The 18,804-nt window shown below is 39.1% G+C and overlaps 4 long non-coding RNA genes across 4 annotated transcripts; all 4 read right to left on the bottom strand.

Annotated features, from left to right (window-relative positions):
- Positions 1 to 997: 997 nt before the first annotated feature.
- LOC125384181 lies at positions 998 to 2,932 on the bottom strand. Its single transcript, XR_007223038.1, has 3 exons — positions 2,874 to 2,932; positions 2,045 to 2,167; positions 998 to 1,060 (listed from the first exon to the last, which is right to left on the bottom strand). It is a non-coding gene; the product is annotated as an uncharacterized LOC125384181 (long non-coding RNA).
- A 5,649-nt stretch (positions 2,933 to 8,581) lies between these two features.
- Positions 8,582 to 10,516, bottom strand: LOC125384179. The gene is made up of 3 exons (XR_007223036.1): positions 10,458 to 10,516; positions 9,629 to 9,751; positions 8,582 to 8,644 (listed from the first exon to the last, which is right to left on the bottom strand). It is a non-coding gene; the product is annotated as an uncharacterized LOC125384179 (long non-coding RNA).
- A 2,082-nt stretch (positions 10,517 to 12,598) lies between these two features.
- LOC125384178 lies at positions 12,599 to 14,533 on the bottom strand. Its single transcript, XR_007223035.1, has 3 exons — positions 14,475 to 14,533; positions 13,646 to 13,768; positions 12,599 to 12,661 (listed from the first exon to the last, which is right to left on the bottom strand). It is a non-coding gene; the product is annotated as an uncharacterized LOC125384178 (long non-coding RNA).
- Positions 14,534 to 16,615: 2,082 nt separating this feature from the next.
- LOC124120365 lies at positions 16,616 to 18,550 on the bottom strand. The gene is made up of 3 exons (XR_006858815.2): positions 18,492 to 18,550; positions 17,663 to 17,785; positions 16,616 to 16,678 (listed from the first exon to the last, which is right to left on the bottom strand). It is a non-coding gene; the product is annotated as an uncharacterized LOC124120365 (long non-coding RNA).
- Positions 18,551 to 18,804: the final 254 nt, after the last annotated feature.

Below are 18,804 nucleotides of genomic sequence, written 5' to 3'. Positions count from 1 at the left end.
ACCTACTCTTGAAACATGGGGAGACATCGAAGGAATTCGATAACATCTTTTAGAATGGGACATAAAGCTTGGAATTCAGGCAAAAAATTCACCAGTGAAAAGCAAAGCAACTTTAAAGTGCCAAAAACTGTCAGGTTGACAACTGAGCTCCACAAGAAAGTGTGCAGTGTAGGGGTGGCTGGTGTCCAGCAAGTTCAAACACTGACAAGTGAACCGTACCGTCTATTAAGGCCAAGGAAGGAAAACACCCCTGAGGAGGATAAGAGTACCCTGAAAACAAAAAGTGAAAGGTAATAACACTTTAAACTATTTATTCCTTTGGCCTAGACTTTGAAATACTTGTAGGGAATACAAGATGCTCACTGCTAAATGATATGGGTGGATAAACTTACCAAGTTCAAGTATTTGTCCTTTAACGAGATCACTTAATAAAAGTTTAATATAATGGACAGTTTTCAGTTATTAGGTACAGCAAGGGATCAAATTCTCATACATATATGAGTGGTTTGTTCAATACCATATAAAAAACAGTGTTGTTACACCCTAATTAAGGGCTTGAGGGGGATAGAAATAGAATATGCATTTGATCTGCCAGGGGAGATAATTCAGAAATGTCGAACACTATCACATACTTAAAAGGCTTATTTAGAAGTTTTCAAAGTAGTCAATGGGTTTTCTTTAATCTGCAGGACTGCTGCTGATGTTTACCACCTGTTGCATGTTGGAGAGACTGACAAACTGTACAATGAGGCATTCCGCCAGCACGCCAAGACTTCGCCTATGTGTAAGGGGGACATTGTCATGGACATAGACAATGAACAGCAGTGGGGACTTAACTGGATAGAGAGACTTAAATGCACTGACTGTACATACCTGTCAGAGTACCATAAACTGTACAAGGAGGTAGAGGGTAGTGGAATGAGAAGGGGACGTCGATCTTCCACTGCCAATACTGGACTTCAGATAGGCCTCTCAAAATGTCCCATTGGAAGTGAGAGTTTCCGTGTCCTGTGCATGAGTGCCGATATACCTCCACCATCCCATTCAGGGATGCAGAAAGCTGCGAACAGAGTTTGTGATAATATAAAATCTCAGAACACAAAGGATATGAGAGCCAGGAGGGTGGAAATAAGGGAAATAAATAAATACAGGGGAACAAATTTAAATAACATTAGTTTATCAACTGATGCAATGTACAACAATCCACTTTGTTCAGGTGTTGGGAAAACCCCTTTTCAGCCAGCCACTCAGGTAACCTATGTGGCCACTGAGAACCAAACTAGTGATCATCAAATTTTGGCTTTAAACACAAAATCAAAGCTCTGTTCAAAGCACAGTTTAGTTGACAACATTTCTTGTGTCAACAACCCAGACTGCACATCTGATTTGCACATGTCAGAATCAATTGGTAATGAAAAACAGTTAGCTGCAGAGTGTTTCAGGGACTTAAAGAAAGATCAAATTGAGGTAGAATTTTTGACAACAGATGCTGACAGTGCAGCTCACACAGCTCTCTCTGAAATGTATGAAGCAGGTGATATGGATGTTTCCCCACAAACTTTTCTCGATACACGGCATCTCTCGGCCAGCCATAGAAAGTTTATTAAAAATTCTAAATTTGTTGTGGATATGATGCCTGCTAGAACCAAAAAAGACAAACAAAGTTTGGCAAATACATTTTCTTTAGACTGTGCATCCAGATGTGCAGCTGAGTTCTCAGCTGCTTACTCAAGTCATGCAGGTAACCTGACAAAGTTGAAGACATCTCTTTCATGTACTTCTGATGCTATTGCAAACTGTTACATGGGTGATCACAGAAAATGTAGAAGGCAGTCATTTGTTTGCAAGGGGGAGAAGAAAAATTGGTTATTGCAAAGTAAATATTTAGATAAAAACTTCAAAATTGGAAACAATGAAACTAACTTTCAAAATTTGAGAAAATGCACTGATTTTCGTCTCGGCCCGAACATGATCGAAAAGACGCAATTCAACCTCAATAGTCAAAAGTGTGAGGCAACAAACAAGGCATTGCGCCGGTCATTACCTCGCGATACCACCTTTGCTCGTAACTTCCAAGGTAGAGCTCACAGTGCTGTTCATAGCGTCAACTGCCAGAGTCCGGTAAAGTCAATTCGCAATCTTCGATTAGGGCTTGGCTGTGCTGTCACTGCAAAAGGAAAAATAGATGATGAGATAAGCAAAAGTCATAATAAAGTACTTAAAGCTAAAACATACAAGAAATCACAGAAAAGTAAGGACCGCCGTGCAAGGAAAAAGTTAGAACTATTCAAACTCCATCATTGTAGAAAAGTTCATTATTCGAAAGACATGTTATTGAAAAGAAATGCATATTTGAGAAATTTACACCCAAAATAGGATAATCCATCTTAAAAATTGCCCCAAACAGAAAGATATAATGATCAGATACATAACTTACACCAAACAGTAGGGTTTATGACTTTTGGTGCACAAGCCCTGTTGTCGACAGTGAAGTCTCTCCATGTTAATTTCATGGGACTCTACTTTCAAATGCTCAACATTCACACAAGAGGCGTTATGACAGAGATGGCTCACTTCAACTTTGTTGCCAAAGTTGTCAGTGTTGCTAAAACCATCTGGAAGGCATTTATGCACAATGCAGAGGGCTATTCTGTGAGCTCTCTCCTCTGTCCGCGCCTTTGACGGCCACAAAAAGAAGCAACGACCATAGCCCTGCTTATCACGGCAGCCCAACCATTCCTTACAACCCCATTTCCCACTCGCTTCACCCATTTTGCGTTCAAATTTGCCTCTACAATTATCCCAAAAGGTCTCCATGGCAATAGATATACAGAAAAACATATAAATTAGGAAATGCTGAAATATGCACTTACCCTACAGGTTACACACAACCAAATGTTTTCCCATAGACTTCTATAGTAACGTTATAGCTTTTTAAAAAACAACTAGGCATTCAACAGCCATAACATTTACATATGTGCACAGTCTGGCCTTAAAGCTGCAATAAAAACACAAATTTTGGCTAGTTTACCCAGCTCCTTTTCCGAGTACAGGAAGCTGAACACACCAACCCCAGTTCCGCACCAAATATCACCTGCTTGAAAATATCTGTGCTCACATAAAGCACAAGTCATCTTGTTCAAAAAGTCAGCACCAAATATTGAAAAATATGGGCAGTTTTAATTACTGGATGGATGTGCATTTAAAAGACATAAAAATCTTACACAATATCATCCAATCACAGCCTGCATATGTCTCTTGATCTGTACTGAAGGCTCCCTACGAAAACCGCACTGTCACAACCAGTTCTGATTTAGTGTAGTAGAACCTGTAGACACAACTGTCTAAAACTGCACTTGTCAAATTTGTGATGTATTCATTGTAAATAGATGTAGCTTCTTGGAAACAAATGGAAATTGTTTCAAGTTCAATACTTTTTCCTATCTGACAGGTCTATATGACACCCATATACACATATCTGATGTACCAAAAGAGCTGTGAGGGTTAAATTATTTAGATTTTGTCAACTGATTACAAAATGAACTTCTGTTTTAATAAAGAACTTTCTATGACAGTACACAGGCCTTTATTGTTTATTCTTGTTTCACACAAGGATGGGTTCACAGGTCAATTCCATGGTTGCCAGACGCTGCTTCGAACATATCCCCCCAAAAGTATCTTTTCGACCCCGTATGATAGACAATACTTGGAAATTCAAAGCAAATTAGGCTTTCATATTTTTAATTTATTAATGGTAAGTTGTTTGCTGACCTTTGCTGATAACAACTGAGGATAGCAAAGTCTGGTACATAACATGGAATTTGGTTGTGACACTAATAAGCTTAAGTCATAAAAGAAGCTGGACTCAGTGAGCTTGCTGGAACTGGTACCCCTGCCTTGTTTACATAGGCCAATATATAAATGACAGGTCCATATTTGGTATTTTAACTATGGGAGGTCAAGAACCAATGTTGATGCTTTCATTCCAAAGAAAAATTCATAGTGTCAACATCTTGAACCTACTCTTGAAACATGGGGAGACATCGAAGGAATTCGATAACATCTTTTAGAATGGGACATAAAGCTTGGAATTCAGGCAAAAAATTCACCAGTGAAAAGCAAAGCAACTTTAAAGTGCCAAAAACTGTCAGGTTGACAACTGAGCTCCACAAGAAAGTGTGCAGTGTAGGGGTGGCTGGTGTCCAGCAAGTTCAAACACTGACAAGTGAACCGTACCGTCTATTAAGGCCAAGGAAGGAAAACACCCCTGAGGAGGATAAGAGTACCCTGAAAACAAAAAGTGAAAGGTAATAACACTTTAAACTATTTATTCCTTTGGCCTAGACTTTGAAATACTTGTAGGGAATACAAGATGCTCACTGCTAAATGATATGGGTGGATAAACTTACCAAGTTCAAGTATTTGTCCTTTAACGAGATCACTTAATAAAAGTTTAATATAATGGACAGTTTTCAGTTATTAGGTACAGCAAGGGATCAAATTCTCATACATATATGAGTGGTTTGTTCAATACCATATAAAAAACAGTGTTGTTACACCCTAATTAAGGGCTTGAGGGGGATAGAAATAGAATATGCATTTGATCTGCCAGGGGAGATAATTCAGAAATGTCGAACACTATCACATACTTAAAAGGCTTATTTAGAAGTTTTCAAAGTAGTCAATGGGTTTTCTTTAATCTGCAGGACTGCTGCTGATGTTTACCACCTGTTGCATGTTGGAGAGACTGACAAACTGTACAATGAGGCATTCCGCCAGCACGCCAAGACTTCGCCTATGTGTAAGGGGGACATTGTCATGGACATAGACAATGAACAGCAGTGGGGACTTAACTGGATAGAGAGACTTAAATGCACTGACTGTACATACCTGTCAGAGTACCATAAACTGTACAAGGAGGTAGAGGGTAGTGGAATGAGAAGGGGACGTCGATCTTCCACTGCCAATACTGGACTTCAGATAGGCCTCTCAAAATGTCCCATTGGAAGTGAGAGTTTCCGTGTCCTGTGCATGAGTGCCGATATACCTCCACCATCCCATTCAGGGATGCAGAAAGCTGCGAACAGAGTTTGTGATAATATAAAATCTCAGAACACAAAGGATATGAGAGCCAGGAGGGTGGAAATAAGGGAAATAAATAAATACAGGGGAACAAATTTAAATAACATTAGTTTATCAACTGATGCAATGTACAACAATCCACTTTGTTCAGGTGTTGGGAAAACCCCTTTTCAGCCAGCCACTCAGGTAACCTATGTGGCCACTGAGAACCAAACTAGTGATCATCAAATTTTGGCTTTAAACACAAAATCAAAGCTCTGTTCAAAGCACAGTTTAGTTGACAACATTTCTTGTGTCAACAACCCAGACTGCACATCTGATTTGCACATGTCAGAATCAATTGGTAATGAAAAACAGTTAGCTGCAGAGTGTTTCAGGGACTTAAAGAAAGATCAAATTGAGGTAGAATTTTTGACAACAGATGCTGACAGTGCAGCTCACACAGCTCTCTCTGAAATGTATGAAGCAGGTGATATGGATGTTTCCCCACAAACTTTTCTCGATACACGGCATCTCTCGGCCAGCCATAGAAAGTTTATTAAAAATTCTAAATTTGTTGTGGATATGATGCCTGCTAGAACCAAAAAAGACAAACAAAGTTTGGCAAATACATTTTCTTTAGACTGTGCATCCAGATGTGCAGCTGAGTTCTCAGCTGCTTACTCAAGTCATGCAGGTAACCTGACAAAGTTGAAGACATCTCTTTCATGTACTTCTGATGCTATTGCAAACTGTTACATGGGTGATCACAGAAAATGTAGAAGGCAGTCATTTGTTTGCAAGGGGGAGAAGAAAAATTGGTTATTGCAAAGTAAATATTTAGATAAAAACTTCAAAATTGGAAACAATGAAACTAACTTTCAAAATTTGAGAAAATGCACTGATTTTCGTCTCGGCCCGAACATGATCGAAAAGACGCAATTCAACCTCAATAGTCAAAAGTGTGAGGCAACAAACAAGGCATTGCGCCGGTCATTACCTCGCGATACCACCTTTGCTCGTAACTTCCAAGGTAGAGCTCACAGTGCTGTTCATAGCGTCAACTGCCAGAGTCCGGTAAAGTCAATTCGCAATCTTCGATTAGGGCTTGGCTGTGCTGTCACTGCAAAAGGAAAAATAGATGATGAGATAAGCAAAAGTCATAATAAAGTACTTAAAGCTAAAACATACAAGAAATCACAGAAAAGTAAGGACCGCCGTGCAAGGAAAAAGTTAGAACTATTCAAACTCCATCATTGTAGAAAAGTTCATTATTCGAAAGACATGTTATTGAAAAGAAATGCATATTTGAGAAATTTACACCCAAAATAGGATAATCCATCTTAAAAATTGCCCCAAACAGAAAGATATAATGATCAGATACATAACTTACACCAAACAGTAGGGTTTATGACTTTTGGTGCACAAGCCCTGTTGTCGACAGTGAAGTCTCTCCATGTTAATTTCATGGGACTCTACTTTCAAATGCTCAACATTCACACAAGAGGCGTTATGACAGAGATGGCTCACTTCAACTTTGTTGCCAAAGTTGTCAGTGTTGCTAAAACCATCTGGAAGGCATTTATGCACAATGCAGAGGGCTATTCTGTGAGCTCTCTCCTCTGTCCGCGCCTTTGACGGCCACAAAAAGAAGCAACGACCATAGCCCTGCTTATCACGGCAGCCCAACCATTCCTTACAACCCCATTTCCCACTCGCTTCACCCATTTTGCGTTCAAATTTGCCTCTACAATTATCCCAAAAGGTCTCCATGGCAATAGATATACAGAAAAACATATAAATTAGGAAATGCTGAAATATGCACTTACCCTACATGTAGACACAACTGTCTAAAACTGCACTTGTCAAATTTGTGATGTATTCATTGTAAATAGATGTAGCTTCTTGGAAACAAATGGAAATTGTTTCAAGTTCAATACTTTTTCCTATCTGACAGGTCTATATGACACCCATATACACATATCTGATGTACCAAAAGAGCTGTGAGGGTTAAATTATTTAGATTTTGTCAACTGATTACAAAATGAACTTCTGTTTTAATAAAGAACTTTCTATGACAGTACACAGGCCTTTATTGTTTATTCTTGTTTCACACAAGGATGGGTTCACAGGTCAATTCCATGGTTGCCAGACGCTGCTTCGAACATATCCCCCCAAAAGTATCTTTTCGACCCCGTATGATAGACAATACTTGGAAATTCAAAGCAAATTAGGCTTTCATATTTTTAATTTATTAATGGTAAGTTGTTTGCTGACCTTTGCTGATAACAACTGAGGATAGCAAAGTCTGGTACATAACATGGAATTTGGTTGTGACACTAATAAGCTTAAGTCATAAAAGAAGCTGGACTCAGTGAGCTTGCTGGAACTGGTACCCCTGCCTTGTTTACATAGGCCAATATATAAATGACAGGTCCATATTTGGTATTTTAACTATGGGAGGTCAAGAACCAATGTTGATGCTTTCATTCCAAAGAAAAATTCATAGTGTCAACATCTTGAACCTACTCTTGAAACATGGGGAGACATCGAAGGAATTCGATAACATCTTTTAGAATGGGACATAAAGCTTGGAATTCAGGCAAAAAATTCACCAGTGAAAAGCAAAGCAACTTTAAAGTGCCAAAAACTGTCAGGTTGACAACTGAGCTCCACAAGAAAGTGTGCAGTGTAGGGGTGGCTGGTGTCCAGCAAGTTCAAACACTGACAAGTGAACCGTACCGTCTATTAAGGCCAAGGAAGGAAAACACCCCTGAGGAGGATAAGAGTACCCTGAAAACAAAAAGTGAAAGGTAATAACACTTTAAACTATTTATTCCTTTGGCCTAGACTTTGAAATACTTGTAGGGAATACAAGATGCTCACTGCTAAATGATATGGGTGGATAAACTTACCAAGTTCAAGTATTTGTCCTTTAACGAGATCACTTAATAAAAGTTTAATATAATGGACAGTTTTCAGTTATTAGGTACAGCAAGGGATCAAATTCTCATACATATATGAGTGGTTTGTTCAATACCATATAAAAAACAGTGTTGTTACACCCTAATTAAGGGCTTGAGGGGGATAGAAATAGAATATGCATTTGATCTGCCAGGGGAGATAATTCAGAAATGTCGAACACTATCACATACTTAAAAGGCTTATTTAGAAGTTTTCAAAGTAGTCAATGGGTTTTCTTTAATCTGCAGGACTGCTGCTGATGTTTACCACCTGTTGCATGTTGGAGAGACTGACAAACTGTACAATGAGGCATTCCGCCAGCACGCCAAGACTTCGCCTATGTGTAAGGGGGACATTGTCATGGACATAGACAATGAACAGCAGTGGGGACTTAACTGGATAGAGAGACTTAAATGCACTGACTGTACATACCTGTCAGAGTACCATAAACTGTACAAGGAGGTAGAGGGTAGTGGAATGAGAAGGGGACGTCGATCTTCCACTGCCAATACTGGACTTCAGATAGGCCTCTCAAAATGTCCCATTGGAAGTGAGAGTTTCCGTGTCCTGTGCATGAGTGCCGATATACCTCCACCATCCCATTCAGGGATGCAGAAAGCTGCGAACAGAGTTTGTGATAATATAAAATCTCAGAACACAAAGGATATGAGAGCCAGGAGGGTGGAAATAAGGGAAATAAATAAATACAGGGGAACAAATTTAAATAACATTAGTTTATCAACTGATGCAATGTACAACAATCCACTTTGTTCAGGTGTTGGGAAAACCCCTTTTCAGCCAGCCACTCAGGTAACCTATGTGGCCACTGAGAACCAAACTAGTGATCATCAAATTTTGGCTTTAAACACAAAATCAAAGCTCTGTTCAAAGCACAGTTTAGTTGACAACATTTCTTGTGTCAACAACCCAGACTGCACATCTGATTTGCACATGTCAGAATCAATTGGTAATGAAAAACAGTTAGCTGCAGAGTGTTTCAGGGACTTAAAGAAAGATCAAATTGAGGTAGAATTTTTGACAACAGATGCTGACAGTGCAGCTCACACAGCTCTCTCTGAAATGTATGAAGCAGGTGATATGGATGTTTCCCCACAAACTTTTCTCGATACACGGCATCTCTCGGCCAGCCATAGAAAGTTTATTAAAAATTCTAAATTTGTTGTGGATATGATGCCTGCTAGAACCAAAAAAGACAAACAAAGTTTGGCAAATACATTTTCTTTAGACTGTGCATCCAGATGTGCAGCTGAGTTCTCAGCTGCTTACTCAAGTCATGCAGGTAACCTGACAAAGTTGAAGACATCTCTTTCATGTACTTCTGATGCTATTGCAAACTGTTACATGGGTGATCACAGAAAATGTAGAAGGCAGTCATTTGTTTGCAAGGGGGAGAAGAAAAATTGGTTATTGCAAAGTAAATATTTAGATAAAAACTTCAAAATTGGAAACAATGAAACTAACTTTCAAAATTTGAGAAAATGCACTGATTTTCGTCTCGGCCCGAACATGATCGAAAAGACGCAATTCAACCTCAATAGTCAAAAGTGTGAGGCAACAAACAAGGCATTGCGCCGGTCATTACCTCGCGATACCACCTTTGCTCGTAACTTCCAAGGTAGAGCTCACAGTGCTGTTCATAGCGTCAACTGCCAGAGTCCGGTAAAGTCAATTCGCAATCTTCGATTAGGGCTTGGCTGTGCTGTCACTGCAAAAGGAAAAATAGATGATGAGATAAGCAAAAGTCATAATAAAGTACTTAAAGCTAAAACATACAAGAAATCACAGAAAAGTAAGGACCGCCGTGCAAGGAAAAAGTTAGAACTATTCAAACTCCATCATTGTAGAAAAGTTCATTATTCGAAAGACATGTTATTGAAAAGAAATGCATATTTGAGAAATTTACACCCAAAATAGGATAATCCATCTTAAAAATTGCCCCAAACAGAAAGATATAATGATCAGATACATAACTTACACCAAACAGTAGGGTTTATGACTTTTGGTGCACAAGCCCTGTTGTCGACAGTGAAGTCTCTCCATGTTAATTTCATGGGACTCTACTTTCAAATGCTCAACATTCACACAAGAGGCGTTATGACAGAGATGGCTCACTTCAACTTTGTTGCCAAAGTTGTCAGTGTTGCTAAAACCATCTGGAAGGCATTTATGCACAATGCAGAGGGCTATTCTGTGAGCTCTCTCCTCTGTCCGCGCCTTTGACGGCCACAAAAAGAAGCAACGACCATAGCCCTGCTTATCACGGCAGCCCAACCATTCCTTACAACCCCATTTCCCACTCGCTTCACCCATTTTGCGTTCAAATTTGCCTCTACAATTATCCCAAAAGGTCTCCATGGCAATAGATATACAGAAAAACATATAAATTAGGAAATGCTGAAATATGCACTTACCCTACAGGTTACACACAACCAAATGTTTTCCCATAGACTTCTATAGTAACGTTATAGCTTTTTAAAAAACAACTAGGCATTCAACAGCCATAACATTTACATATGTGCACAGTCTGGCCTTAAAGCTGCAATAAAAACACAAATTTTGGCTAGTTTACCCAGCTCCTTTTCCGAGTACAGGAAGCTGAACACACCAACCCCAGTTCCGCACCAAATATCACCTGCTTGAAAATATCTGTGCTCACATAAAGCACAAGTCATCTTGTTCAAAAAGTCAGCACCAAATATTGAAAAATATGGGCAGTTTTAATTACTGGATGGATGTGCATTTAAAAGACATAAAAATCTTACACAATATCATCCAATCACAGCCTGCATATGTCTCTTGATCTGTACTGAAGGCTCCCTACGAAAACCGCACTGTCACAACCAGTTCTGATTTAGTGTAGTAGAACCTGTAGACACAACTGTCTAAAACTGCACTTGTCAAATTTGTGATGTATTCATTGTAAATAGATGTAGCTTCTTGGAAACAAATGGAAATTGTTTCAAGTTCAATACTTTTTCCTATCTGACAGGTCTATATGACACCCATATACACATATCTGATGTACCAAAAGAGCTGTGAGGGTTAAATTATTTAGATTTTGTCAACTGATTACAAAATGAACTTCTGTTTTAATAAAGAACTTTCTATGACAGTACACAGGCCTTTATTGTTTATTCTTGTTTCACACAAGGATGGGTTCACAGGTCAATTCCATGGTTGCCAGACGCTGCTTCGAACATATCCCCCCAAAAGTATCTTTTCGACCCCGTATGATAGACAATACTTGGAAATTCAAAGCAAATTAGGCTTTCATATTTTTAATTTATTAATGGTAAGTTGTTTGCTGACCTTTGCTGATAACAACTGAGGATAGCAAAGTCTGGTACATAACATGGAATTTGGTTGTGACACTAATAAGCTTAAGTCATAAAAGAAGCTGGACTCAGTGAGCTTGCTGGAACTGGTACCCCTGCCTTGTTTACATAGGCCAATATATAAATGACAGGTCCATATTTGGTATTTTAACTATGGGAGGTCAAGAACCAATGTTGATGCTTTCATTCCAAAGAAAAATTCATAGTGTCAACATCTTGAACCTACTCTTGAAACATGGGGAGACATCGAAGGAATTCGATAACATCTTTTAGAATGGGACATAAAGCTTGGAATTCAGGCAAAAAATTCACCAGTGAAAAGCAAAGCAACTTTAAAGTGCCAAAAACTGTCAGGTTGACAACTGAGCTCCACAAGAAAGTGTGCAGTGTAGGGGTGGCTGGTGTCCAGCAAGTTCAAACACTGACAAGTGAACCGTACCGTCTATTAAGGCCAAGGAAGGAAAACACCCCTGAGGAGGATAAGAGTACCCTGAAAACAAAAAGTGAAAGGTAATAACACTTTAAACTATTTATTCCTTTGGCCTAGACTTTGAAATACTTGTAGGGAATACAAGATGCTCACTGCTAAATGATATGGGTGGATAAACTTACCAAGTTCAAGTATTTGTCCTTTAACGAGATCACTTAATAAAAGTTTAATATAATGGACAGTTTTCAGTTATTAGGTACAGCAAGGGATCAAATTCTCATACATATATGAGTGGTTTGTTCAATACCATATAAAAAACAGTGTTGTTACACCCTAATTAAGGGCTTGAGGGGGATAGAAATAGAATATGCATTTGATCTGCCAGGGGAGATAATTCAGAAATGTCGAACACTATCACATACTTAAAAGGCTTATTTAGAAGTTTTCAAAGTAGTCAATGGGTTTTCTTTAATCTGCAGGACTGCTGCTGATGTTTACCACCTGTTGCATGTTGGAGAGACTGACAAACTGTACAATGAGGCATTCCGCCAGCACGCCAAGACTTCGCCTATGTGTAAGGGGGACATTGTCATGGACATAGACAATGAACAGCAGTGGGGACTTAACTGGATAGAGAGACTTAAATGCACTGACTGTACATACCTGTCAGAGTACCATAAACTGTACAAGGAGGTAGAGGGTAGTGGAATGAGAAGGGGACGTCGATCTTCCACTGCCAATACTGGACTTCAGATAGGCCTCTCAAAATGTCCCATTGGAAGTGAGAGTTTCCGTGTCCTGTGCATGAGTGCCGATATACCTCCACCATCCCATTCAGGGATGCAGAAAGCTGCGAACAGAGTTTGTGATAATATAAAATCTCAGAACACAAAGGATATGAGAGCCAGGAGGGTGGAAATAAGGGAAATAAATAAATACAGGGGAACAAATTTAAATAACATTAGTTTATCAACTGATGCAATGTACAACAATCCACTTTGTTCAGGTGTTGGGAAAACCCCTTTTCAGCCAGCCACTCAGGTAACCTATGTGGCCACTGAGAACCAAACTAGTGATCATCAAATTTTGGCTTTAAACACAAAATCAAAGCTCTGTTCAAAGCACAGTTTAGTTGACAACATTTCTTGTGTCAACAACCCAGACTGCACATCTGATTTGCACATGTCAGAATCAATTGGTAATGAAAAACAGTTAGCTGCAGAGTGTTTCAGGGACTTAAAGAAAGATCAAATTGAGGTAGAATTTTTGACAACAGATGCTGACAGTGCAGCTCACACAGCTCTCTCTGAAATGTATGAAGCAGGTGATATGGATGTTTCCCCACAAACTTTTCTCGATACACGGCATCTCTCGGCCAGCCATAGAAAGTTTATTAAAAATTCTAAATTTGTTGTGGATATGATGCCTGCTAGAACCAAAAAAGACAAACAAAGTTTGGCAAATACATTTTCTTTAGACTGTGCATCCAGATGTGCAGCTGAGTTCTCAGCTGCTTACTCAAGTCATGCAGGTAACCTGACAAAGTTGAAGACATCTCTTTCATGTACTTCTGATGCTATTGCAAACTGTTACATGGGTGATCACAGAAAATGTAGAAGGCAGTCATTTGTTTGCAAGGGGGAGAAGAAAAATTGGTTATTGCAAAGTAAATATTTAGATAAAAACTTCAAAATTGGAAACAATGAAACTAACTTTCAAAATTTGAGAAAATGCACTGATTTTCGTCTCGGCCCGAACATGATCGAAAAGACGCAATTCAACCTCAATAGTCAAAAGTGTGAGGCAACAAACAAGGCATTGCGCCGGTCATTACCTCGCGATACCACCTTTGCTCGTAACTTCCAAGGTAGAGCTCACAGTGCTGTTCATAGCGTCAACTGCCAGAGTCCGGTAAAGTCAATTCGCAATCTTCGATTAGGGCTTGGCTGTGCTGTCACTGCAAAAGGAAAAATAGATGATGAGATAAGCAAAAGTCATAATAAAGTACTTAAAGCTAAAACATACAAGAAATCACAGAAAAGTAAGGACCGCCGTGCAAGGAAAAAGTTAGAACTATTCAAACTCCATCATTGTAGAAAAGTTCATTATTCGAAAGACATGTTATTGAAAAGAAATGCATATTTGAGAAATTTACACCCAAAATAGGATAATCCATCTTAAAAATTGCCCCAAACAGAAAGATATAATGATCAGATACATAACTTACACCAAACAGTAGGGTTTATGACTTTTGGTGCACAAGCCCTGTTGTCGACAGTGAAGTCTCTCCATGTTAATTTCATGGGACTCTACTTTCAAATGCTCAACATTCACACAAGAGGCGTTATGACAGAGATGGCTCACTTCAACTTTGTTGCCAAAGTTGTCAGTGTTGCTAAAACCATCTGGAAGGCATTTATGCACAATGCAGAGGGCTATTCTGTGAGCTCTCTCCTCTGTCCGCGCCTTTGACGGCCACAAAAAGAAGCAACGACCATAGCCCTGCTTATCACGGCAGCCCAACCATTCCTTACAACCCCATTTCCCACTCGCTTCACCCATTTTGCGTTCAAATTTGCCTCTACAATTATCCCAAAAGGTCTCCATGGCAATAGATATACAGAAAAACATATAAATTAGGAAATGCTGAAATATGCACTTACCCTACAGGTTACACACAACCAAATGTTTTCCCATAGACTTCTATAGTAACGTTATAGCTTTTTAAAAAACAACTAGGCATTCAACAGCCATAACATTTACATATGTGCACAGTCTGGCCTTAAAGCTGCAATAAAAACACAAATTTTGGCTAGTTTACCCAGCTCCTTTTCCGAGTACAGGAAGCTGAACACACCAACCCCAGTTCCGCACCAAATATCACCTGCTTGAAAATATCTGTGCTCACATAAAGCACAAGTCATCTTGTTCAAAAAGTCAGCACCAAATATTGAAAAATATGGGCAGTTTTAATTACTGGATGGATGTGCATTTAAAAGACATAAAAATCTTACACAATATCATCCAATCACAGCCTGCATATGTCTCTTGATCTGTACTGAAGGCTCCCTACGAAAACCGCACTGTCACAACCAGTTCTGATTTAGTGTAGTAGAACCTGTAGACACAACTGTCTAAAACTGCACTTGTCAAATTTGTGATGTATTCATTGTAAATAGATGTAGCTTCTTGGAAACAAATGGAAATTGTTTCAAGTTCAATACTTTTTCCTATCTGACAGGTCTATATGACACCCATATACACATATCTGATGTACCAAAAGAGCTGTGAGGGTTAAATTATTTAGATTTTGTCAACTGATTACAAAATGAACTTCTGTTTTAATAAAGAACTTTCTATGACAGTACACAGGCCTTTATTGTTTATTCTTGTTTCACACAAGGATGGGTTCACAGGTCAATTCCATGGTTGCCAGACGCTGCTTCGAACATATCCCCCCAAAAGTATCTTTTCGACCCCGTATGATAGACAATACTTGGAAATTCAAAGCAAATTAGGCTTTCATATTTTTAATTTATTAATGGTAAGTTGTTTGCTGACCTTTGCTGATAACAACTGAGGATAGCAAAGTCTGGTACATAACATGGAATTTGGTTGTGACACTAATAAGCTTAAGTCATAAAAGAAGCTGGACTCAGTGAGCTTGCTGGAACTGGTACCCCTGCCTTGTTTACATAGGCCAATATATAAATGACAGGTCCATATTTGGTATTTTAACTATGGGAGGTCAAGAACCAATGTTGATGCTTTCATTCCAAAGAAAAATTCATAGTGTCAACATCTTGAACCTACTCTTGAAACATGGGGAGACATCGAAGGAATTCGATAACATCTTTTAGAATGGGACATAAAGCTTGGAATTCAGGCAAAAAATTCACCAGTGAAAAGCAAAGCAACTTTAAAGTGCCAAAAACTGTCAGGTTGACAACTGAGCTCCACAAGAAAGTGTGCAGTGTAGGGGTGGCTGGTGTCCAGCAAGTTCAAACACTGACAAGTGAACCGTACCGTCTATTAAGGCCAAGGAAGGAAAACACCCCTGAGGAGGATAAGAGTACCCTGAAAACAAAAAGTGAAAGGTAATAACACTTTAAACTATTTATTCCTTTGGCCTAGACTTTGAAATACTTGTAGGGAATACAAGATGCTCACTGCTAAATGATATGGGTGGATAAACTTACCAAGTTCAAGTATTTGTCCTTTAACGAGATCACTTAATAAAAGTTTAATATAATGGACAGTTTTCAGTTATTAGGTACAGCAAGGGATCAAATTCTCATACATATATGAGTGGTTTGTTCAATACCATATAAAAAACAGTGTTGTTACACCCTAATTAAGGGCTTGAGGGGGATAGAAATAGAATATGCATTTGATCTGCCAGGGGAGATAATTCAGAAATGTCGAACACTATCACATACTTAAAAGGCTTATTTAGAAGTTTTCAAAGTAGTCAATGGGTTTTCTTTAATCTGCAGGACTGCTGCTGATGTTTACCACCTGTTGCATGTTGGAGAGACTGACAAACTGTACAATGAGGCATTCCGCCAGCACGCCAAGACTTCGCCTATGTGTAAGGGGGACATTGTCATGGACATAGACAATGAACAGCAGTGGGGACTTAACTGGATAGAGAGACTTAAATGCACTGACTGTACATACCTGTCAGAGTACCATAAACTGTACAAGGAGGTAGAGGGTAGTGGAATGAGAAGGGGACGTCGATCTTCCACTGCCAATACTGGACTTCAGATAGGCCTCTCAAAATGTCCCATTGGAAGTGAGAGTTTCCGTGTCCTGTGCATGAGTGCCGATATACCTCCACCATCCCATTCAGGGATGCAGAAAGCTGCGAACAGAGTTTGTGATAATATAAAATCTCAGAACACAAAGGATATGAGAGCCAGGAGGGTGGAAATAAGGGAAATAAATAAATACAGGGGAACAAATTTAAATAACATTAGTTTATCAACTGATGCAATGTACAACAATCCACTTTGTTCAGGTGTTGGGAAAACCCCTTTTCAGCCAGCCACTCAGGTAACCTATGTGGCCACTGAGAACCAAACTAGTGATCATCAAATTTTGGCTTTAAACACAAAATCAAAGCTCTGTTCAAAGCACAGTTTAGTTGACAACATTTCTTGTGTCAACAACCCAGACTGCACATCTGATTTGCACATGTCAGAATCAATTGGTAATGAAAAACAGTTAGCTGCAGAGTGTTTCAGGGACTTAAAGAAAGATCAAATTGAGGTAGAATTTTTGACAACAGATGCTGACAGTGCAGCTCACACAGCTCTCTCTGAAATGTATGAAGCAGGTGATATGGATGTTTCCCCACAAACTTTTCTCGATACACGGCATCTCTCGGCCAGCCATAGAAAGTTTATTAAAAATTCTAAATTTGTTGTGGATATGATGCCTGCTAGAACCAAAAAAGACAAACAAAGTTTGGCAAATACATTTTCTTTAGACTGTGCATCCAGATGTGCAGCTGAGTTCTCAGCTGCTTACTCAAGTCATGCAGGTAACCTGACAAAGTTGAAGACATCTCTTTCATGTACTTCTGATGCTATTGCAAACTGTTACATGGGTGATCACAGAAAATGTAGAAGGCAGTCATTTGTTTGCAAGGGGGAGAAGAAAAATTGGTTATTGCAAAGTAAATATTTAGATAAAAACTTCAAAATTGGAAACAATGAAACTAACTTTCAAAATTTGAGAAAATGCACTGATTTTCGTCTCGGCCCGAACATGATCGAAAAGACGCAATTCAACCTCAATAGTCAAAAGTGTGAGGCAACAAACAAGGCATTGCGCCGGTCATTACCTCGCGATACCACCTTTGCTCGTAACTTCCAAGGTAGAGCTCACAGTGCTGTTCATAGCGTCAACTGCCAGAGTCCGGTAAAGTCAATTCGCAATCTTCGATTAGGGCTTGGCTGTGCTGTCACTGCAAAAGGAAAAATAGATGATGAGATAAGCAAAAGTCATAATAAAGTACTTAAAGCTAAAACATACAAGAAATCACAGAAAAGTAAGGACCGCCGTGCAAGGAAAAAGTTAGAACTATTCAAACTCCATCATTGTAGAAAAGTTCATTATTCGAAAGACATGTTATTGAAAAGAAATGCATATTTGAGAAATTTACACCCAAAATAGGATAATCCATCTTAAAAATTGCCCCAAACAGAAAGATATAATGATCAGATACATAACTTACACCAAACAGTAGGGTTTATGACTTTTGGTGCACAAGCCCTGTTGTCGACAGTGAAGTCTCTCCATGTTAATTTCATGGGACTCTACTTTCAAATGCTCAACATTCACACAAGAGGCGTTATGACAGAGATGGCTCACTTCAACTTTGTTGCCAAAGTTGTCAGTGTTGCTAAAACCATCTGGAAGGCATTTATGCACAATGCAGAGGGCTATTCTGTGAGCTCTCTCCTCTGTCCGCGCCTTTGACGGCCACAAAAAGAAGCAACGACCATAGCCCTGCTTATCACGGCAGCCCAACCATTCCTTACAACCCCATTTCCCACTCGCTTCACCCATTTTGCGTTCAAATTTGCCTCTACAATTATCCCAAAAGGTCTCCATGGCAATAGATATACAGAAAAACATATAAATTAGGAAATGCTGAAATATGCACTTACCCTACAGGTTACACACAACCAAATGTTTTCCCATAGACTTCTATAGTAACGTTATAGCTTTTTAAAAAACAACTAGGCATTCAACAGCCATAACATTTACATATGTGCACAGTCTGGCCTTAAAGCTGCAATAAAAACACAAATTTTGGCTAGTTTACCCAGCTCCTTTTCGAGTACAGGAAGCTGAACACACCAACCCCAGTTCCGCACCAAATATCACCTGCTTGAAAATATCTGTGCTCACATAAAGCACAAGTCATCTTGTTCAAAAAGTCAGCACCAAATATTGAAAAATATGGGCAGTTTTAATTAC

Source organism: Haliotis rufescens, unplaced genomic scaffold (assembly GCF_023055435.1).
Source record: "Haliotis rufescens isolate VD_foot unplaced genomic scaffold, xgHalRufe1.0.p SCAF_286, whole genome shotgun sequence".
Lineage (NCBI taxonomy): Eukaryota > Metazoa > Mollusca > Gastropoda > Lepetellida > Haliotidae > Haliotis > Haliotis rufescens.
The sequence above is the reverse complement of the archived record's forward strand: the minus strand, read 5'-3'. Positions and strand labels throughout refer to the sequence as shown.